General features: G+C 44.9%; 1 protein-coding gene across 6 annotated transcripts in view; it reads right to left on the bottom strand.

Moving 5' to 3' along the window:
• The window catches only part of PAPPA2 (pappalysin 2), a 478,727-nt gene that overhangs the window by 428,919 nt on the left and 25,970 nt on the right, over window positions 1-23,838 (bottom strand). For 3 of the 6 annotated variants that reach the window (XM_068239635.1, XM_068239629.1, XM_068239632.1), the window contains exons 1-2: window positions 4,058-4,298; window positions 2,037-2,153 (exon numbers count right to left, since the gene is read on the bottom strand). The exons of 1 other annotated variant lie outside the window; for it this stretch is intronic. The gene's annotated coding sequence lies outside the window, so the exon portion shown is untranslated. Of the gene's footprint in view, window positions 1-2,036; window positions 2,154-4,057; window positions 4,299-23,838 lie in introns of those variants that run through there. 2 more of the 6 variants (XM_068239631.1, XM_068239633.1) reach the window with 1 other exon arrangement.

The raw sequence follows: 23,838 nt of genomic DNA, 5'->3' as shown, positions 1-23,838 counted from the left end.
GCAAGCAGGGTCTGGCAACAGGTAATTAGATATACGTAGGTACTGAATCAGAAAGCAGAGGGATAGTCAGGAATGCAATAGGTCATAACAGATATCAACAATGCCTAGTCTTGGGTGTGAGGTCTGTGGTCTCGACACCCTGGAACTAGTCTGGAGTATAATATGATGGTACAAAGTATTCCTAGACTTGGGTGTGAGGTCCGTGGTCTCGACACCCTGGAACTAGTCTGGAGTATAACAGAATGATAACACAGGGTCCCTAGTCTTGGGTGTGAGGTCCGTGGTCTCGACACCCTGGAACTAGTCTGAAGTATAACAGAATGATAACACAGGGTCCCTAGTCTTGGGTGTGAGGTTCGTGGTCTCGACACCCTGGAACTAGTCTGAAGTATAACAGAATGATAACACAGGGTCCCTAGTCTTGGGTGTGAGGTTCGTGGTCTCGACACCCTGGAACTAGTCTGAAGTATAACAGAATGATAACTCAGAGTCTCTAGTCTTGGGTGTGAGGTCCGTGGTCTCGACACCCTGGAACTAGTCTGAAGTATAACAGAATGATAACACAGAGTCCCTAGTCTTGGGTGTGAGGTCCGTGGTCTCGACACCCTGGAACTAGTCTGAAGTATAACAGAATGATAACACAATAATAACAGAGGTAATCTGGCTCAGTGTGAATTCCCAGGTCCTCCTGGTTCTAACACACTGTTGGATCTGACTGAGGTCTGAGTGCTTCCACGTAAGTGTTCGCAACGGCAGACAACCTGAAAGTGACCAGCAGTGACTATATATAGCGCAACGCTCTCTGGCGCCACCCATCAGTGATCGACCAATAGTCACTTGCCTTGAGGTCAGCTGACCAAGCTGGTCAGCTGATCCCTCCTCGTTTGTCATAAAAGATCTGCCTCTCAGCACGCGTGCGCGTAATCCTCAACCTGTGTGAACTAACAGACCCAGCAACACCAGACGCACGCTGCTGCGGACAAACCGCCGCGCTGGACGCGGAATCAGCCGCCTTGCCGCCAGTACATGCGGCGGCTTTTCCGCGTTTTATCACACTACATTCACAAACTAATGGTAACAGGGTGTTGGGGTGACTGCAGGGGCAGCAGTGACATTGGCATGGCTTTGTACTGTATTAAGCAGTAGTAGCAGTGAGAACAATATAAGACAAGATTTCTGCTACTGGTGGTACACCAGGTTAACAATCAGTATGTGGAAGATAAATTGTTTACCTGCTCCACTACAAACTGTATAGTTTAAGCCTAGTGAGATCAATTAGCAGAACTCTGCAAACCTATTCCAATTTCTGATTCCACGTAAATTACGATTTCCACCAATGTCGATTACCGATCCCACAGATTTCCAAGTAGTCTTGATTTGATAATTTTTTGCATTCTCTAATTGGCCAAACATTTCTGAACTGACTCTGCATTCTCTGATTGGTCCAATGCTTCCAAGTTCCGTGAGTGGGCTAATATTGCCAAGTTGCGGTCATTTATTTATTTATAATTTATTTATTAATTGCATTTATAAAGCGCCAACATATTACACAGCGCTGGACATTAGTTAAGGTTATAGACAATATTTAGGGGTGACATACAGCAATAAGACAATACAAGAATACATGCAAACCAGATCACGCAGCACAGTATGAGTACAAAGTAATGCTTAGAGTGGGTTCTTTGTAAAAGACAAAAAAAGACACAGAGAGACCAGGAGCCCGATCTGGTGTATTACCAAAGGGACACCAGAATATATGTGCACGTGGGAGGAAATATACTCACAAAGTTTGGGTTGCTATATATATGCAACCACTTTTGATCGCATGTGAGGAAGTACCGTCCTCACTCGGCCTTGCTTCTAGCAGTGTAGTTGGTCGCAGCTCCACAGAAAAAATGTGCCACTGGAAAAGCCTTCCAAGTGTGCACTCCCCTAGACAGGGGTAGGATAAACTGGGAAAAAAAGGATGGGAGGCGCCCGTGGACTTATGACTGTAAGTTTAAATAATAATTGGAATAAGGTACTGCCTTTCCTACCTTATAACAGTAGGACTCATACGCACAGTGGTGGTTGGAGTTTTTCAAGCTTTTTATTCGGGCACAAGTGACAACGCGTTTCGCGGCCGAGCCGCTTCCTCAGGTCTATAGATGTGCCTTAAGATACAATATGGCCACAGTCAGAACAAACATACAGCTAAAACATTGTACAATAATATTCCAGTCAATAGTTGGTATTAAAAAACATCATAATACAAAACTTCATAATACAACAATAATGTATAAAAGCAAAGCATATGTCCTTATGGGAAAAAAAATATACATAAATTAAAATCATGGCATGTGTCCCCCCAGCGGTATGTGGGCACATAGACGTATCCACGCGCCCGCATATGCATACACCAGTTGGGTCCCTAAGGCATGCCTGGGTAAACCTTAAAATCCATACAGTATAGAAAATATATATTATAACTTTAGTCCATGCCCCTGGATAGCCGTAGTGTGTATTATATCGGGCCCCAAGACATACATGTACAGAATAAGGGGATCCTGTTTTGGCAACCAGGGTATAGAGGGAGGAAATATATATATGAGCCTTAGGAGGGACTGAGAAGTGCAAAACGCAGACCCCACTAAATAAACATGTAATTTACATGTTTATTTAGTGGGGTCTGCGTTTTGCACTTCTCAGTCCCTCCTAATTTTGTATATTAAATCTGATTTCCAAGTTCTTATGTGGACATTTCATCATGAATGAGCATCCCTAGCTGTGGCATAATTTCTGAAAGATCAGGCGCTGTGGCTGCTGGTGGGTCAGGGCAAGAGGGGACCTGGTAGGCTTCTCCACTGGCGCCCCCTCAGTAACCACCATGCAGTGCACACAGGGAAGCTCTGGCACCAATTTAATATTTGCCTCTCACAGGGCACTGAGGTCTCCTCTTCCTTTCTGCTCCACTTTACCTCTTATTGTGTCTACACAGCATTGTTCCAGTGGTAGTCTGATGCTGGCATCATACCACTGCCATACTGGCATACTCCCAACTTTTTGAGATAAAAAAGGGACAATTAAGCCATTCCTCTGCCACCCCCCTAACCACGCCCCTGGCACAACCCTAGTCACGCACACCATAAAGATTTCATAAGAAAAATGTGTTGTTTTACAATTCAAACCACACTGGTCATTTCTATCCTGGTTAATTTTCCTTCATATTAGCATACAAAAAGAAATGGATCAATCTAAAGGATGGGGGTAACATTTAGTCAATTAAACACATTATCAGTAGAAAAATACATATGTTTACATAGATCTGTACATAAGTCCTGAAAGAGGGACAAATTAGGGAGAAAGAGGGTCAGAGGGACAGTGTTCTCAGAGAGGGATAGTTGGGAGCTGAGATCCTCTGTGTGCTGTAAAGTTAATTGTAAAACTGGTGCCATAACTTCCCTCATTGGGCTTGATCCACAAAAGCATGATAACTGATATCACGACCGTGCTATGCAGTTATCACGCGATCTGCCGAATGTGAAGTTTTGCACATGTAAAGAATTATGTTCGCTGTGCTAAATGAAGGTTTGCGCGTGATGACGCATACATTCTCACAAACGCGTATGTTATTGCGTGCAAACCGTCGTTTATGCACGAATGCAATCCTTTACGCGCGCAGCGGCAGACCGCGTGATGACTGCAAAACCCAGGCGTGATATCAGTTATCACGCTTTTGAAAATCAAGCCCAGGGGGGAGGGGGGGATAATTGCAGTGTCGCAGGGGCATGACTTCATTGAGAAGAGGGTAATACTGTAATACAGGGGAATATAGTATTAGGGGTGGGGGCTACAAGCTAGTCCTGGGTGTACAGGACATAGAGCTTGGTGGTCTTATGAACGTTTTGCTTGCAGGGCCTATGAGTTATGGTTATGGTGGCACTTAGGCTCCAGGTACCTGGTCACCCTACCCCACAAACAATCCTGAGTGCTGTTGTGCACATTTCCCTGCCCTATTCCTCCTTTTGGCCTGCTCCCTCCAACCATAAACACAGAGCTCCCATAGTGCCCTGCATACCTGTAAGCACAGTGTTGTACTGAGGGGTCTCATCAATCATGGCTTGCTGTGGTGGAGTGCTGCTGGCTCTGGCCTCTTCCAGGCACTGCTTGCTGCTAAATCACTTCTTGGACCACTCTCAGCTTCCTGCCACAGACTTAGTATAGTTCACAAGTAGTGGACTCAGCTGTGGGTGTCTGGGTGAGAGGGAGGAGATCAGAGCGACATCACACCACTTCCTGTGTCACTCCTGTAATGGAAGTAGACTGTCTCTGTATACATCCAGGAGCTGACAGTGTGCTTGCAGGGGTTCATGCCAGAGATCATCTGAGGAACTCAGTGCAGTGCTAACAGGAAATGAGTGATGGACACTCATCCAGTAGCATCAGCCTGCTGAAAGCATGCTTTACACACACTGTGCAACAGTGCACTGTGTATCTGGCCTAAAGAAAAACTAACCACATACTGTGGGTGCATGAGCTGTATTATCTGCTCTAAAAACAAGGCAGCTGATCTGCAGTGCCCTGCAGCTAGGGCCCCAGAAACCAGCCAAGCCCTAAGTAGCTGCCTTGGTTGGCTACTGGATAATCTGGTCATGTTTCATAGTGGTGAATGTGTAGCAAGGATCACTGCTGCAATGTAACGATTACTGGCCGTCTCGGCTGCGGCCAAGTGTATCAAAAGTGAGTTAATTTCATTAAATTAAGCCAGCGGCTTCAGCTCTCTCTCCTCCCGCTGCCTCTTTCCTATACAATACTGGCAGCCAGGGACATGTGTGTCCCCCCAGAGTCGTTCGTCGCGGCAGGTAATCCTGCCGTTCCTGCAGAGCGGGTGCTGGCAGAAGCAATGTCTGCAGCCTCCCCGCTCTGCTTGTTTCTTGCGACGAACGACTCTCGGGGACACTCGGCTGCCGAGGCAGGGGGAGGTGAGGAGGCAGAGCCGAAGCCGGCAGCTTCATCTGTTACATTGCCGCCGGCTTAATTTAATTTAATTATCTTACTTTTGATACATTTGGCCGCAGCGAGACGGCCAGTAAAAACATGAATCGGTACATTACTTAGCTCAGTTGCTAACGGAATAGTACCCAATATTTATTTTAAAAGGTAATGTGGGCCTTGGTGATGTCAAATGGTCGATTATTGGTAACATTCTAATATTCTACTATCAGCTTTGCAACAGGAGTTTAATAGTGCTTTGTGGGGCCAGTTTACCAATCGTTCCCCTGAAACCCTCTTGATAGCTAATGTTTAGCCATGGTCTACCAAACAACGATTTATACAGGAAAATCATGACGATTAACAAGGTTGCCCAAACTTTTGCACCCCACTGTGTATATGTATGTATGTATATATATATATATATATATATATATATATATATATATATATATATATATATATATATACAGTGGTGTGAAAAACTATTTGCCCCCTTCCTGATTTCTTATTCTTTTGCATGTTTGTCACACTTAAATGTTTCTGCTCATCAAAAACCGTTAACTATTAGTCAAAGATAACATAATTGAACACAAAATGTAGTTTTAAATGATGGTTTTTATTATTTAGTGAGAAAAAAAACTCAAAACCTACATGGCCCTGTGTGAAAAAGAAATTGCCCCCTGAACCAAATAACTGGTTGGGCCACCCTTAGCAGCAATAACTGCAATCAAGCGTTTGCGATAACTTGCAACGAGTCTTTTACAGCGCTCTGGAGGAATTTTGGCCCACTCATCTTTGCAGAATTGTTGTAATTCAGCTTTATTTGAGGGTTTTCTAGCATGAACCGCCTTTTTAAGGTCATGCCACAACATCTCAATAGGATTCAGGTCAGGACTTTGACTAGGCCACTCCAAAGTCTTCATTTTGTTTTTCTTCAGCCATTCAGAGGTGGATTTGCTGGTGTGTTTTGGGTCATTGTCCTGCTGCAGCACCCAAGATCGCTTCAGCTTGAGTTGACGAACAGATGGCCGGACATTCTCCTTCAGGATTTTTTGGTAGACAGTAGAATTCATGGTTCCATCTATCACAGCAAGCCTTCCAGGTCCTGAAGCAGCAAAACAACCCCAGACCATCACACTACCACCACCATATTTTACTGTCGGTATGATGTTCTTTTGCTGAAATGCTGTGTTACTTCTATGCCAGATGTAACGGGACACGCACCTTCCAAAAAGTTCAACTTTTGTCTCGTCGGTCCACAAGGTATTTTCCCAAAAGTCTTGGCAATCATTGAGATGTTTTTTTAGCAAAATTGAGATGAGCCTTAATGTTCTTTTTGCTTAAAAGTGGTTTGCGCCTTGGATGTCTGCCATGCAGACTGTTTTTGCCCAGTCTCTTTCTTATGGTGAAGTCGTGAACACTGACCTTAATTGAGGCAAGTGAGGCCTGCAGTTCTTTAGATGTTGTCCTGGGGTCTTTTGTGGCCTCTCGGATGAGTTTTCTCTGCGCTCTTGGGGTAATTTTGGTCGGCCGGCCACTCCTGGGAAGGTTCATCGCTGTTCCATGTTTTTGCCATTTGTGGATAATGGCTCTCACTGTGGTTCGCTGGAGTCACAAAGCTTGAGAAATGGCTTTATAACCTTTACCAGACTGATAGATCTCAATTACAGTACTTTTGTTCTCATTTGTTCCTGAATTTCTTTAGATCTTGGCATGATGTCTAGCTTTTGAGGTGCTTTTGGTCTACTTCTCTGTGTCAGATAGCTCCTATTTAAGTGATTTCTTGATTGAAACAGTGCTGCTCGTAATGGAAAAATCTACGCTTACGGATCATTACGCGTAATTTTATGCTATTACGCATTACGCAATTACGGTTACGGCGTAGGAAATTATCTACGGTACATCACTGTAATTACGCGTAAACTTACGCAATTACGCGTAAGGATACCGTAATGAAGGCGCTTACACTACGATGTTACGCGTAGTGCCGTAATAACCATTAATGCGTATTTTTGGACGCATACGGACGATATGTACGCAATAGCCGTCAATGTGACAGTTATTGCGTACATATCATTCGTATGCGTCAAAACGTACGCTTATACTGAAGGGCGGGAGAAGATACTATTGGTTGCTTAGGATGTTGACTGATTGGCTACTCTTAGAAAATGGGAGATTTTACGTTAGTAATTACGCGTAAAATTACGCGTAAGTGTTCGTAAAATTACGCATGCCTAGCAATTACGGTAGACAGTGTAATTACGATACCACTTACGGTCTTACGCGTAAATAATTACGCGTAAGACCGTAAGTTACGCGTAACGCTTACGCGTAAATTTACATTGAATTACGATGCGTAATTACGCTCATGCGTAATTTCGGCCCAGCACTGGATTGAAACAGGTGTGGCAGTAATCAGGCCTGGGGGTGACTACAGAAATTGAACTCAGGTGTGATAAACCACAGTTAAGTTATTTTTTAACAAGGGGGGCAATCACTTTTTCACACAGGGCCATGTAGGTTTGGAGTTTTTTTTCTCACTAAATAATAAAAACCATCATTTAAAACTGCATTTTGTGTTCAATTATGTTATCTGTGACTAATAGTTAACGGATTTTGATGAGCAGAAACATTTAAGTGTGACAAACATGCAAAAGAATAAGAAATCAGGAAGGGGGCAAATAGTTTTTCACACCACTGTATATATATATATATAAACACACACCAGATTAATGGCAACAATGCCTGACCCCCAAGCATATTGTTCTCCACCTCATTGTCCCTCCTTCCTACTCCACAGCAACATACCCATCACTAGCCTCTGGGCTGAAGGCATGCCTTTACAGCACTTGGCCCCAAACTCAGGACCGGATCATCCAAAGGCAACCTAGGCAGGTGCCTAGGGCCTGGTGGATGTCAAGGGGCCTGGCTGCAATCTACTCTTGAGTATCAGCCCTATCCCAGATTACCAAAATGACCAGGTTCAAACCAAGGAGAGCCAATGCTGTTGCCTTGCCTAGGGCCCCATTACACCTTAATCCATCTCTGCCTCAACTGTCTCCCGAGAGATTGAGTCTTGATTCCTGAAGATGACAGTAATTGTGCGTGTGTACCTAGCTTTAGTCTATCATAGGGACATAAGACTATGACTATGGTAGGGACCGGATTGTGAGAAGCACTGTGGAAGATGTCAGCACTATGAAAATCAACAGTAATAACAATCATCTCATTGACCATTTCTAGTCACTGGTGCTCAGGCTGCTGCCTGCAGTTTATTTTGCAAGTTGCCTTGAAATAACAAACAGAAAAATAAACACCAGATGTGCAACTTCTAGCCAACTCACTTGTAGCTTTGCCTAACTACTGAAAAAGCAAGCCCATCTACAGAGCTTGGTCTTCTCACAGTACCAGCAGAGGAGAGCTCTTGTCCTCTCAATGTCCATACACAGACTGGAGAAAGTTCAGCTCACACAGGCCTGCTGGCTATATATTGCACACCTGTTTCTAACCTTGCACAGGTAAACAAAACCTGGGGTCAGGGCATATCTCCGCCTGGCTAGCTCTCCTGGCTAGCTTCATAACCCTAAACTGTTTTGGGTTTTTTTGGGGGCCAAACCTTCAATAAAAGAATACCTTTATTGTTCCCTGGACCCTTTAAAGCACACCTGACCCAAGGCAAAATGTACCTAAGGTAAGCACAAAAGTATGCTCATGTTGGATCCACATAAGTCTGTGCGTTGTCTTTTCCTCTCCTCATTGCTACCAGTCCCCGCAATCATCTGTTGAAAAAATTGACCTATGACTAAAGTCAAATTTTCTAACAGGAAGTGGCAGGCATGGTGCAATGTTCCATCTTGTAACCCTCCTATTCCCTGCTTCATTCATTGCTCTTAAAGAGACTCTGTAACAAAAATGTCATGCTTTGTTCTACCATTCTACAAGTTCCTAAACCTATTCTAATGTACTCTGGCTTACTGCAGCACTTTCTACTATCACTGTCTCTGTAATAAATCAATGTATCTTTCCCCTGTCGGACTTGTCATCCTGTGTCTGGAAGGCTGCCAACTCTTCCGTGCTAATCTGCTATGCACACCCCTCTTCAGGCCCCTCTATGCACACTTCAGTGTGTGTGTTATTTACATAAGCCAGCAGTGTCTCTGCTTATCAGTGAAAGAGAGCTGGATAAAAATCCTCCTCGGTTAGGCTGTGAAAGGAGCTGGCTGACACATACTTAGGAATTACAGAGAGGGGCACAGGCAGAGCTGTCTGCAGGAAGCCTGTCACTTCAGTGCATGAGAGCTGCAGGGGACAGAAGGTAAACACACAAATGATCTCTTGAGATTCAAAAGGAAGGCTGTATACAGCCTGCTTGTGTATGGATGTATTTTCTATGTGTGGACATACTGTACATCAACCTACTTCCTGTTTTGGTGGCCATTTTGTTTGTTTATAAACAAACTTTTTAAAACAGTTTTTAACTACTTTTAATGCGGTGGGGAGCGGCAAAATTGTGACAGAGGGGAATAGGAAAGGTTCCCTAACACACTGGTATGTTTACTTTTGTGCGATTTTAACAATACAGATTCTCTTTAAAGTGAACCTGTAAAAAAAATACTCACCCTCATAGGGGAAACCTCAGGATAGTCCAGAGTCATCCTGCGTCCTTCTCAACACTAATGCCGCTGGTTAGGACCCTCTTCTAGTTTGCCACCATGCTCAACATTATGGGTTTGATTCACAAAGCGGTGCTAACCCAGTTAGAGACTTTAGAAGTGATAACCATTGCACCACGCTGGTGAAAAGCCAGTTTAGGCATGATAAGTTTAGGCGTGATAAGTTTAGGCATGATAAGTTTAGATAAGTTTAGATCGCGCGCAAAGTCCAGCACGCAAAGCAGCGCCATTAAATTCTATGCGAAGTGCACCAGACTTTGCTAGCGCAAAACTTTTGATCAGCTGTGCACTGCGGTGCTAACCCAGTTGGTGCTTAAACTTATCACGCCTAAACTTATCACACCTAAACTTATCACACCTAAACTTATCATGCCTAAATTGAGTTTAGGCATGATAAAGGGCTTTTCACCAGCGTGCTAACTGTTTGCACCGCTTTGTGAATCAGGCCCTATGTATGAGCTCGTCCGTACTGTGTAATCATACATGCGCAGTACAACCATGCTCGTACACGATGGGGAACGTGGCCAGGAGAACATATCTGACAAGCTCTTGTAGAATATGTTTGGAGGGATCCTGCACAGCAATAGGCACCAAGGAGGATTGGGAAGTCACTGGACAATCCAGAAGCTTTCCTCTACATGGGTATATCACCTTTTTTTTTTAAGTCCTGGGTTTCTTTTAAGGGGTGAGGAAGAGGAGGCAATAAGAGAGTGATTCCTGATTACTTTCCTTGTCCTGAATATGTTCCTGCCTGCCCCCTGGTACTTCATTATGATTGACTTGCCTGCCCTAACCTCTGGCTAGAATCTCATGTAGAGTCACCAAGTAGTCTGTTACCCATTACGGGTGGCAGCGTACATGGCACTTGGCCGCTTGGTCACTTTGGTGCAGGGTGAGATGAATGACAACTCGACCTGCTACCGGTGACCTGATAGGGGACGCTGATAATGGGCTATAACATCAACTAACACTCTGGGAAAAATCTACAGTATTTGTCCATCTCTGCATAAATCCTAGGCCAGACAAACCTCTGGAAGTGTCTTTTCTGCCATGAGTTGTCCTCCCATAGGGTATTTGTGAGCCATGTCCAACACAAATCTGCAGTGGCAATGTGGTACTAGGAACTGTTTGACCACTTTACCTTTTGTACTGTCAACATGTTAAAGCAAATCATTTTTTTCTGCAAAATGGAGGATCTTTATCATATCATCAATACAATAAGGCACTCCATTTCTAACGGAAACATTTTCCCAGGCCGATGATAGGGTTTAGTCTCACATTAAGGCTGTTCCAAAATCGCATGGAGAACATTGTGCATCTGCCAAGGGTGCTCCATCTATGGATCCTTCTGGCTTTTTTGCCTCTCCTATTAACACAGACAAGGTATTTTTCAAGCAAAATTTACAAGGTTAATCTGTCTCATATTACATGGGTTCCACAATCCACTTAGCTAGCACATGTCCTCATCCTCAGATTTTGCCATACTGAAAAAACATTGTCATACCAGGACAAACTTGCAAGTATTAGAGGTTTGCCTTAAAATCAAGTGATATCAATTTTAAGAGATACAGTAGAGAGTCTTGGCTACCCGACAAAGGAATTGGCTGATGCTGGAGAAGTGTGTGCTCTCTGTTTGTTTCAGACTCAATGTTAAAAATAGGCATAGCTAACACAGTACTATACCCCACTCTATATACATACCATGAACTCTGTATTAAATGTTTAAATACAGTAATTGAAAGTATATTGACCTCTGGGGCTCTGTGGAACTCAGTCTTTAAGCACAGCACAGCCCACATACAGCCTAAGAAGTTGGCATTTACCACTGTGAGTACTGTTGGCGAATTGTTCTGATTGGTTTAGACTGCTGGTCAGTTGAATTCTGGATAACTGGGACATGGCAACATCTCAGTCTCTTTATTCCAACCATGACAATACTATCAATACTTCTTATTAACTTTCTGTAACGATCGGTGTAACACAGAGAGGGTCTGATTATTGGTGATCTGCAGTATCACCAACAATACATATATATACCCGATTATTGATGATCTGCAGTATCACCGATAATCAGATATATCACTAACCTCTGGACACCAGAGAGATATGAGTGTTTTGGTGCAACAGTAAATACGTTGAGAGCAATACCTGGAGAACAGGTATTAGAGCAGTAGGCTATACTGCAAAAGAGAACAAGTGCCTTCCAGTAACCTGAGAATCTCCCGAAGGGAGGAGCCAGGCCAGGAGATGGATGGACCAGAGCGTTAGTGACACCAATAGGAGAGTGTCACTAATGATCTGTGAACTATCTCTAAGGTAGGGAGATAGCTCTCGAGGTCGGGCAAGCCAGGTTGGCAACACACGGACAGATAAGTACAAAGACAGGAGACAGATTCAGTAATCCTAAGACATGCAGAGTTTGGCAACAGAATATCAGATATAGCGAAGTACCAAATCAGTAATCAGAAGAGTGGTCAGGAAAGCAGAAGGTCATAACAGATAATAAACAATGCCTAGTCTTGGTGTGAGCTCCGTGATCATCAACACCCTGGAACTAGTCTGAAGTTTAACAGAATGCTTATACAATTCCCTAGTCTGGGTGTGAGGTCCGTGATCATCAACACCCTGGAACTAGTCTGAAGTATAACAGATTGGTAATACAAGTCCCTAATCTGGGTGTGAGGTCCTTGATCATCAACACCCTGGAACTAATCTGGAAATAACAACTGGTAACACAGAATCTAACAAAAGGTCTAAGTGCTTCCACGTAGTGATCGCAACGGCAGACAACCAGAGAATGACCAGCACCCAGTATATATAGCACAGCGCTCTCCAGCGCCTCCCCTAAGTGCTGGACCAATGGGAACTGGTTGAATCATCAGCTGATCGGCTTGGTCAGCTGACTCCCTTCTGGCTGTCATAAAAGTTCTGTCTCTCAGCGCGCGCGTCCTCCTGAACCTGTGTGGACTATCAGTCCCAGCCACACCAGCCATGTGTTGTGTACCACCTGCCTCGCTGGACGCGGAACCAGCCGCACCGCTATCAGGGCATGCGGCGGTTTCTCCTCGTTCAGCCATAATGGTAGATGTAGGCCTACGCGTGCAAACCGCCGCGTTGGACGCGGAATCAGCCGCCTTGTTCTGAACACACGCGGCAGCTTTTCCGCGTTTTCTCACACTTTCCTGTTTATTCTGGTGTCAAGCTATTTAACATAATCAAGTTAAATAACTGTATTTTTCTAACAATGTTCCAATATGAAATTCAAAACAAGTGTATTTGTTATGTTTGTATTACTAAAAGTTGATAGATGTCCACTGATAAAATCTTTGCTTTATGCTGGGAATACACGTTTCGTTTTTGCCTTCGTTTTAGCCTTCGATTCGTTCAGTAAACGAATCGAGTGTTGAAAACGTATGTGAAAATAGTCATAATCTCATTATAGTTTCGATTAATAGACCCCAAAAACGAACGACTAGTGATCGAACATGTTTGATATTATCTCTCTTTATCCAGCTAATCGAGCCATTGTTAGGCTTGATGGCTGTTCAGATCGATTATATATTCGTTTATGCCGTCCGTCCCTGTACTACGTTTCGTTTCTTTGCAGCCTTCGATCATTGGAAAAACGAAACCATCAGAATCGAAAAAAAAATGAAACCGTGGGTGGTGATATTAACAGTAAGATCGATTATTTCGGTATCGAAAAGGACAAAAGGCACAATCGAAACGAAGGTTTAAACGAAGGCAAAAACGAAACGTGTATTCCCAGCATAAGACCCAGAATTGTTATAATGGCAGGTTTGATGTTTTCTTCCTACCACATACAAGATCTACCAAAGCTTTTTCCTAATTAGATGTCTCCGGGGCGCCCTTGACATCACAGCAATACAATTACTGTGAACTAGATAATTTTCTGGTTCATCTCATCTTGAGACCTTTGTATCGTTGACCTTTCTAGATAAGAGTTAGCAAGCATGTGACTCCCCAAGTGCTGTCAAATGAAATCTCCTAGCTGGGCCCCACAGAAAGATGAAAAAAAAGTTTGCCAGCTTTTGTAAAGACTGCTCAATTTTCATGGTGAATTTAACTTGTCACTTTTGTGTCACTATCTTGCTGGGTTTTGATAGTTCTATATAACTTTTATATCATCTGTAAAGATAGCAAAATTGCTCTCATTAATAAATCCAATATCTCTGGACCCAGTCCTTACCCTTGCGGAACCGCAGTGCTAACAGTTTCCCATTTTCAGTATGATCTGTTTACTACTCCTCTTTGCTTACTGTGTCTCAGCAAGTCCTTTAGTCATAAACATATTCCCCCTAGTTCCTGGACAACACAGACTGAGCTATACAAGTTCACACAGTCAATGACATGGAGGGGTTCTGCAGAAGAGGAGCATGTTTTCTCCCACAAAACATTGCCTGTGTTAAGGGCAAGAGGCTCATCTGCACCTCACGATTAGGGAGTAGGGGGTAATTACACCCATGCATGTGAGGATAGGTCCTTTGGGCACTTATAATGAAATCAGAGAGCTCCTTTAATAATAAGGGGACTCTCAGACTCCTAGGTAAAGGGGGTCATTTGTTACTCCCTTTCGATTTAGTAGAAAGTAGCAAAATGTAAGGATTATTAAAGGGAAAAAAATGAACATTATGTGAGGACGAGCCCCTTGTACCCCTTGTACTTGACATGGTTGAGGGCTTTGCATGAGAGGTATAAGATTTCTGCCTCTCTCCTGCAGAATGTGTTCCATGTCATGCACCATGCAGGCTGGTATGGTTCTGTCTGGCTCAGCCATCCTGGCGGTGCTGAAGACAGCTCCACAGCACTGCATCTCACTCACAAGTCGCCTGGCTTCTTCTCTGCAGTGCTCAGTTGATTTGTCTGTGGCTGTGCGAGGCTAACCTTGCATAGACATTGGCAACTAGACGTCAATTGAGTTTCCCTATAACTCATGTACAATGTCAAGAGATTAATGTTCCTAATGTTTTGTTGTTGTTTTTTTTTCATCTTGTGCAATTGCACCTTAGTTATCTGTTCATGTCATGATTTACCTCTCTTTATTTGTCTTTACTCATGATTTATCCCTCCTTGGGACATATGCAATTCACTTTTTCTCCTGAGTTTTCTCCTAGGAGATGATTTTTCATCTTCGATTTATATTAACTTTCTAGCACTTTTCAACTAAAAAAAAAGTACCAAAAAGTAAGTAAAAAAGTACTATCAATATTATTTTGATTATTTTCTTGCTTGCTGGTGGTTTAAAAAGTGTTATATCAACAAGGTGTAAAAAGGTATAAAAATATCACCCAGCAGAAAACTCAAGAGAACGTTTTCTCCTAGGTGATATTTTCACACCTTGGGCCATCAGTTTTTCACCTGAATTTTCTCCTAGGTGATATTTTGAAACTTGTCAATAAAATGCGTTTTAAACCACCAGCAAGCAAAAAAATGCTCAAAATAATTTTGATAGTACCTTTTCTCCTACTTTTTGGTACTTTTTCCTTTGCAAATTGCTGAAAACGTATTCAAAATTGAAGATGAAAAATTATCTCCTAGGAGAAAAGTCAGGTGAAAAAGTGAATTGCCCCTTGGCCCATATGCAATTCCAGTTTTCTCCTATGTTTTCTCCTAGGAGATAATTTTTCATCTTCTATTTTAAATAATTTTCCTGCCCTTTAACCGAAAAAGTACTGAGAAGTAAGTACAAAAGTATTACCAAAATTATTTGAGTATTATAAGAGTATTTTCTTGCTTGCTGGTGGCTTAACCTCCCTGGCGGTATTCACGAGCAGAGCTCGGGCTGACTGACACATGTCAGGAGCGGTAAGCCCGAGCTCTGCTCGTTTGGGCAAAAATCAATGGCTGCAGCTAATTCCTGGGTCCCGCGCGCGATCGGCGCTTGTCAGCGGGACCCAGGCTTCTTCCCCCCGGCCGCCGGAGTCCCCATTACCTTTTGATCTTCCGGGACCCGGCGGCCAATTAGCAGGGAGGATCGGCGGTGCGTCGTGACGTCGCGGGTGGCGAGAAGTCATCGGGGAGGGAGGCTGGAGATAAAAAAAAAGTGCCTGCAGCCAATTCCTGGGTCCCGCGCGCGATCAGCGCTTATCAGCGGGACCCAGGCTTCTTCCACCCGGCCGCCGGAGTCCCCATTACCGCTCTGATCTTAGGGGACCCGTCGGCCAATTAGCCCATTATAGCAGCGGCAGAGTCAATGACGTAGGGGCAACGTAGGGTCACAGGGGAGGGAGGGAGGGGAGGGAGGGAGGGAGTATAAAAAAAATAAATAAAATAAACTTTTCTGATTGGGCCAAAACAGCATTGTATTGGATACAATTGGATTTTGTATCCAATGCAATGTTGCCTTTTGCTTCCTGGATTGCTGAGAGGAGTTGTGGCTGTTGAGCTGGAGAGGAGCTGGCTGTGATTTGTGAGTGCTTATCTTATCTGATTTCTGCCTACCTGTTACCGATTTTTGCCTGGACCTTGACTACTCTTTCTGCCTTCTGCCTTCTGCCTGGATTTTGATTGATTACCCATTGCCGATTTTTGCCTGGACTTTGACTACTCTTTCTGCCTTCTGCCTGAATTTGATTGATTACCCGTTGACGATTTTTGCCTGGACTTGGACTACTCTTTGCCTGCTGCCTGCACCGACCTCTGCCTGGATTTACTATGGCATCATCCTCCAGAAGGCGTCTCACCGCGGAAGCGCTGGCGGAGTTGGAGGACAGCGATCTGCAGTCACTGGCGGACTCCAGTGACAGCGACGCACCTGGGGATCTGTCATCCGACCCAGATAGCGACAGCGACTCCATCACCAGCGAAGTTAGTGATGTCCGGGTTTGGTATCCCATCGACCTTTCTCAGGCTCCGCCACCGCCCCCACGTTTCCCTTTTACTGGGGAGCCTGGCCTGAAGAAGGAGTGCGAGTGCAACCCCCTGGCATACCTGCAGCTTTTCTTCTCGGAGGCGGTTATTGAGAGTATAGTGGAGGAGACTAATCGCTATGCCACCCAACAATTGGCTACTCCTCAAGGACCCTTTCCAGAAGCAGGACCTGGGAGCCGGTAACAGCAGCGGATATTTGGCTGTTTTTGGGCCTGATCATTCTGTAGGGAGTGGTGGGGAAGCCCCTGCAGAAATGGTACTGGAGCACGAATAAGATCATTGCAACCCCTTTCTTCGGTACAGTTATGTCCGAGTACCGTTTTTCCCTTATAATGAAATTTCTCCACTTTTCTAACAATGAAACTTTTGAGGAGTCGACCCACCCTGCTGCAAAACTAAAAAAAAATCTGGGAGGTCTACCAGATGGTGGTGGAAAATTTTATAACCACGTATGTGCCACAGAGGGACATCAGCATGGACGAGAGCCTGATGGCCTATAAGGGGAGGCTGAGCTGGCTCCAGTATATTGCTTCCAAGCGGGCCCGCTTTGGGATAAAATCATACACTCTATGCGAGTCAAGTACCGGATACATCTGGAATACTATTTTGTATATGGGAAAAGGCACAAAATTTTGTCCCAGGTTTAGCGAGTTTGGAGTGGCGACATCATCTGTATTGTCCCTTCTGGAGCCTTTGTTGGACAAAGGCTACTGTCTCACCACAGATAATTTCTATACCTCCCCTGAACTGTCTGAGATTCTTATAAAGCATAAGACTGACACCTATGGCACTGTTAGGGCTAACAGGAAGGAGATGCCGTCGGCCTTTGCCAAGCAGAAGCTGAAGACTGGGGACATAGCTGCTTGGCAGAAAGGGAAGATGTTAGCCCTCCGGTGGCGGGACAAAAAAGACGTCTGTCTCCTCTCTACTGTTCATGACACCTCCACTGTCCCCACCAGAACGAGAGGAGGAAAAGATATTGTTAAACCGCAGGTCGTGGTGGACTATAACCACACCATGGGTGGTGTGGACAAAGCTGACCAGGCGGTGACCTTTTATCCTGCTGTCAGGAAACAGCAGAAAAAGTATTATAAAAAGATTTTCCGGCACCTACTGGAACAAAGCATTTGGAATGCATACATTCTGCACAAGCAGGGAAGTGACAGGCCAGTGACGCACGCTGACTTCATCTGGAAACTGTGCGAATGTATCTGTCTAAGGTACCAGACTGCATCAGATGCCAGAGTTGGACGCCGTGCCTCTTATGTGGTAAATCCGGAGCGCCTCACTGGCCGCCATTTTATGGAATACATTCCACCAACTCCCCAAAAAAATGCCCCAACTAGGACATGTCATGTGTGCTGCAGCAAAAGCGACGAGAAGGGGAAAAGAATCAGGAAAGAATCACGATTCTACTGTCCAGACTGTGATGTTGCCCTGTGTGCAATTCCTTGCTTTAACCTCCTTGGCGGTAATCCCGAGCTGAGCTCGGGGTATGCCGCCGGAGGTCGCCGCTCAGGCCCTGCTGGGCCGATTTTCGTTTTGAAAAAAGCAGCACACGCAGCCGGCACTTTGCCAGCCGCGTGTGCTGCCCGATCGCCGCCGCTCCGCGGCGATCCGCCGCGTGCAGCGGCGAAAGAGGGTCCCCCCAGCTGCCCGAGCCCAGCGCAGCCGGAACAAACAGTTCCGGCCGGCGCTAGGGGCTGGATCGGGCGGCTCTGACGTCAGGACGTCGACTGACATCCATGACGTCACTCCGCTCGTCGCCATGGCGACGAGGAAAGCGAAACAAGATAGGCCGCTACTTTCGATTGCCGGAGGCGATCGAAAGTACGCTTCCGGAGCGCCCTCTAGTGGGCTTTCATGCAGCCAACTTTCAGTTGGCTGCATGAAATATTTTTTTTTTAATTTAAAAAAAAACACATTGCAGCCTCCCTGGCAAAATAAATAAACCGCCAGGGAGGTTAAAATATACCACACACGGGAGGTGTATTAGGAGTATATATGTACATACTGCATAATCTGCTGCCTTATTTATACAGTTTTATTTCAGATTATTGATACATTTATTTACTTCAACAATTTTGTGTTCCTGACTTTTATTTATATGCAGAATGTCTACCACACTTTTATTCTGATGTATTTTGGTGAGTTAAGACTTAAAAAATCGGAGGCCTAAAATTCATGAAAAAAAATGTACCGCTTTTGACTCCTAATTTCTGACAGAAATGCACCGCCAGGGAGGTTAAAAGGCATTTTATTGACAAATATAAAAATATCACCTAGGAGAAAAAGGTGGTGAAAAAGTTGTCAATAAAATGCCTTTTAAACCACCAGCAAGCAAGAAAATACTCAAAATAATTTTTATAATATTTTTCACCTACTTGTTGGTACTTTTTTAATTGCAAATTGCTGAATTTTTTTTAACAAGATAAAAAATTACCTCCTTGGATAAAACTCAGGCGAAAAAGTGAATTGCATATGGGCCCTCATCTATTTATGTCCCGAATTATCTCTCCTTGGCCAATATTCAATTGACTTTTTTTTCCCTAGGAGATACTTTTTTCAGCTTCTTTTTAAAATAATTTTGCATACTACTAAAAATGAATAAGCAAAAGATGTCATTTTAGAGTTCAAACCACACTGGTCCTTACTTTCATCACTAGCTTTCCGTCATAATAACATTTTAAATGAAGAAATATATCAATTTAAAGGATGGGAATAAATCTGGAATCTATTAAACACATTTTTTGTAGAAAAATGCATATACAGTGGGATGTGAACGTTTGGGTAACCTTGTTAATCGTCATGATGTTCCTGTATAAATCGTTGGTTGTTATGATAAACCATGTCAGTTAAATATATCATATAGGAGACACACACAGTGATATTTGAGAAGTGAAATTAAGTTTATTGGATTTACAGAAAGTGTGCAATAATTGTTTAGTTAGGCAGGTGCATACATTTGTCATTTTATAGATTCCAAAAGCTTTAGAACTAATTAATGGAACTCAAATTTGCTTGGTAAGCTCAATGACTCCTGACCTACATACACAGGTGAATCTAATTATGAGTAAGAGTATTTATGGGGTCAGTTGTAAGTTTCCCTCCTCTTTTAATTTTCTCTGAAGAGTAGCAACATGGGGGTCTCAAAACAACTCTCAAATGACCTGAAGACAAAGACTGTTCACCATCATGGTTTAGGGGAAGGATAACGAAAGCTGTCTCAGAGATTTCAGCTGTCTGTTTCCACAGTTAGGAACATATTCATTTTGGAATAAGGTGCTGTGGTGGACTGATGAGACTAAAATTGAGTTATTTGGGCATAACAAGGGGTGTTATGCATGGAGAAGAAAGAAAAACTGGATCTTTCCACAAGACAACTACCCTAAACACTGCTCAAAATTCACTAAGGCATTCATGCAGAGGAACAAGTACAACGTTCTGAAATGGCCATCTCAGTCCCCAAACCTGAATATAATTGAAAATCTGTGGTGTGAGTTAAAAAGAGCTGTCCATGCTCGGAAGCCATTAAACCTCAATGAACTAGAGATGTGTTGTAAAGAGGAATGGACCAAAATACCTTCAATTAGAATCCAGACTCTCATTGGAACCTACAGGAAGCATTTAGAGGCTGTAATTTGTGCAAAATGAGGATCTACTAAATATTGATTTAATCTATTTTTGTGGTGCCCAAATTTATGCACCTGCTTAATTTTGTTTAAACAATTATTGCACACTTTCTGTAAATCCAATAAACTTCATTTCACTTCTCAAATATCACTGTGTGTGTCTCCTATATGATATATATAACTGACATTTTTTTATCGTAACAACCAACGATTTATACAGGGAAATCATGACAATTAACTAGGTTGCCCAAACTTTCGCATCCCACTTTATTTAGAAAGATCTGTACATCAGTCCTGAGAGAGGGAGAAATGAGGAAGAAAGAGGGACAGGGAAATTTGGCTCCCAAATCTCGGTACCTAATGGCAGCCAGGCTACCTCTGGTGAGTACATGGAGGGCTGTGTGGCCCCCTCAAAGAAATTCCACCCCACACCATTACTGATCCACTGCCAAACCGGTCATACTAGATGATGTTGCAGGCAGCAGAACATTCTCCATGGCATCTCCAGACTCTGTCACGTCTGTCACATGTGCTCAGTGTGAACCTGCTTTCACCTGTGAAGAACACAGGGCACCAGTGGCAAATTTGCCAATCTTGGTGTTCTCATCCTGCACGGTATTGGGCTGTAAGCGCAACCCCCACCTGTGGATGCCAGACCCTCATACCACCCTCATGGAGTCTAATTCTGACCATTTGAGCAGACTCATACACATTTGTGGCCCACTGGAGGTCATTTTGCAGGGCTGTGGCAGTGCTTCTCCTGTTCCTCCTTGCACAAAGGTGGAAGTAGCGGTGGTACAGCTGGGTTGTCGCCCTCCTACGGTCTCCTCCACATCTCCTGATGTACTGGCATGTCTCCTGGTAGTGCCTCTATGTTCTGGACACTATGCTGACAGACACAGCAAACCTTCTTGCCACAGCTCACATTAATGTGCCTTCCTGGATGAGCTGCGCTACCTGAGCCCAGTGGCGTACCTAGGGCATTTGACACCCGGTGCTGGGTATTATAAGACACCCCCCCCCCCCCCCCCAAAAAAAAAGTAAAGGGGCAAAAAATGGGTGACGCTATAACACGGCAAAAAATGGGCGTGGCCATGACCGGATGAGGGCGGAGCTAACTGTAATTTGACGTGAACCCGGGTGAGAGTGATATGGAGGCTGCCATATTTATTTCCTTTTAAACAATACTAGTTGCCCTGCTAATCTATTTGGCTGCAGTAGTGAACTGAATCACACCAGAAACGAGCATGCTTGTTCAGGGTCTGTGGTTGAAAGAATTAGAGGCAGAGGACCAGCACGGCAGCCAGGCAACTGGTATTGCTTAAAAGGAGATAAATATGGCAGCCTCAATATTATTCTCACCTCGGGTTCCCTTTAAAAGTGCAATGCAAAGACAGTGGACCCAAGTTTTGGTGACCCTTTCCCCAGAAAATTCACATAATTGTGCAGGTTTTCTGAAGAAAATACACGCAATGTGTGCAGATTTGCCCAGAGAATACGTTCAATCATGTCGGCAGATTTGCCCAGAAAATACATGCAATCATGTCTGCAGATTTGCCCAGAGAATACGTTCAATCATGTCGGCAGATTTGCCCAGAAAATACATGCAATCATGTCGGCAGATTTGCCCAGAAAATACATGCAATCATGTAGCAGATTTGACCAGAAAATACATGCAATCGTGTGGCAGACCTGTCCACAAAACACTTCAATCGTGTAGCAGACCTGGCCAGAACATAAACGCTACCCCTGGCTGCTAATATAAATTTAAAAAAACAACAACATTTACTCACCTGCAGCAGAGCTCCTGTTCCGGCCTCCGTCCAGTGCGCAGCTCCCACGATCCTCTGCAGCCAGCAACTCCCAAAGTCTCCAGAGCAGGGCTTCGGACATTTTACTATAGCCCTGCTCTGCCGCTGCGGTGAACTGATACGGCATCTATTATATGCCGAAAGTCAGTTCACGCTGGTGGGTGCTTGGAGAATTTTAAGTGGTGCTTCAGCACCCAAAGCACCCCCCCCCCCCCCGGTGCTGCCACTGCCCCCAGTATAGGTAGCTAGCAGTTGCCCCCTGTATAGGTAGCTAGTTGCCCCCAGTGAAGGTAGTATAGTTGCCCCAATATAGCTAGTATAGTTGCCCCCAGGATAGGCAGCATAGCTGCATTCCCCAATGTAGGTAGTGTTGCTGCCCCCAGTGTAGCTAGTATAGTGGCCCCCGTACAGCTGCCCTCCAGTATAGCTAGTATAGTTGCCCCCAGTATAGCTAGTATAGCTGCCCCCCAGTATAGCTTGTATAGCTGCCCACCACTATAGTTGGTATAGCTGCCCCCCAGTATAGCTAGTATAGTTGCCCCCAGTATAGCTGCCCCCAGTATAGCTAGTATAGCTGCCCCCAGTATAGCTGCCCCCAGTATAGCTAGTATAGCTGCCCCCCAGTATAGCTAGTATAGCTGCCCCCCCAGTATAGCTAGTATAGCTGCCCCCAGTATAGCTAGTATAGCTGCCCCCAGTATAGCTAGTATAGTTGCCCCCAGTATAGCTGCCCCCAGTATAGCTAGTATAGCTGCCCCCAGTATAGCTAGTATAGCTGCCCCCAGTATAGCTGCCCCCAGTATAGCTAGTTTAGTTGCCCCCAGTATAGCTAGTATAGCTGCCCCCAGTATAGCTGCCCCCCAGTATAGCTGCCCCCCAGTATAGCTGCCCCCAGTATAGCTAGTTAAGTTGCCCCCAGTATAGCTGCCCCCCAGTATAGCTAGTTTAGTTGCCCCCAGTATAGCTAGTTTAGTTGCCCCCAGTATAGCCAGTACAGTTGCCCACAGAATAGCTAGTATAATTGCCCCCAGAATAGCTCGTATAATTGCCCCCAGAATAGCTTGTATAATTGCCCCCAGTATAGCTAGTTTAGTTGCCCCCAGTGTGAGGAAAGCCTGGAAGGAGGGGTGGCGGGGAGGGGGGCAGGACCCCCCACCTCCCTCACCTGGGTCCCCCTCCTTCTGGCGCTTCCCCCTCCTAATTAGCAGCAGCGGCGAAGAAGACTCACTCACCTGCTCCTGGCGATAGCGGCGGCGCATAGCGTCATCCTCACGCGACGCTGGTCTCCGACTTCTCTGTCACTCACTGTGCTTCCGCCAATCAGGAAGCACAGTGAGCGGTGGAGAAGGCGGAGACCAGCGTCACGGGTCGATGACGCTATTTGCCATCGCCTGGAACGCAGGAAGGAGGTGAGTAAGTCCTCTTGCCCGCTGCTGCCAATTAGGAGGGGGAAGCGCCAGAAGGAGGGGGACCCAGGTGAGGGAGGTGGGGGGTCCGGCCCCCCTCCCCGCCGCTTTCCCCGCCACCCCTCCTTTCCGTGCTGCTTCCCCCTCCTGTCCTGCACATTGCACAGGCCTCTGTGGGAGGCCTGATGACACCCCCTGGGGCACCCGACACCCGGTGCGGGGTGCCCCCTGCCGCCCTATGGTAGGGACGCTACTGCCTGAGCCACTTGTGTGGTTTGTAGACTCCGCCTCTTGCTACCACTAGAGTGAAAGCACTGCCAGCATTCAAAAGTGACCAAAACATCAGCCAGAAAGCATAGGAACTGAGAAATGGTCTGTGGTCACCACCTGCAGAACCACTCCTTTATTGGGGATGTCCTGCTAATTGCCTATAATTTCCACCTGTTGTCTA

Source organism: Hyperolius riggenbachi, chromosome 6 (assembly GCF_040937935.1).
Source record: "Hyperolius riggenbachi isolate aHypRig1 chromosome 6, aHypRig1.pri, whole genome shotgun sequence".
In the NCBI taxonomy this organism is placed as follows: Eukaryota; Metazoa; Chordata; class Amphibia; order Anura; family Hyperoliidae; genus Hyperolius; species Hyperolius riggenbachi.
The sequence above is the reverse complement of the archived record's forward strand: the minus strand, read 5'-3'. Positions and strand labels throughout refer to the sequence as shown.